Below are 241 nucleotides of genomic sequence, written 5' to 3' on the forward strand. Positions count from 1 at the left end.
TAAATAAATTAGTGAGGAATAGATGCACCAATTGTTTATCCCCCATGAAAACGCATTTGGAAATCTAATGTATATTATATATATAATAGGAGCAAAGCATGATCTAGCATATATCCAATTGGTATCATCAATAGATCTGCCTTATCGAGGAACACTGGTTAACAGGACTCTAGTTTCAGTCTCTGTGTGCATTGTGATGCAGATTGTACATCCGATCACGATAGAGAAAGTCATGGCTAGC

This window comes from Raphanus sativus, chromosome 2, assembly GCF_000801105.2.
Source record: "Raphanus sativus cultivar WK10039 chromosome 2, ASM80110v3, whole genome shotgun sequence".
In the NCBI taxonomy this organism is placed as follows: domain Eukaryota; kingdom Viridiplantae; phylum Streptophyta; class Magnoliopsida; order Brassicales; family Brassicaceae; genus Raphanus; species Raphanus sativus.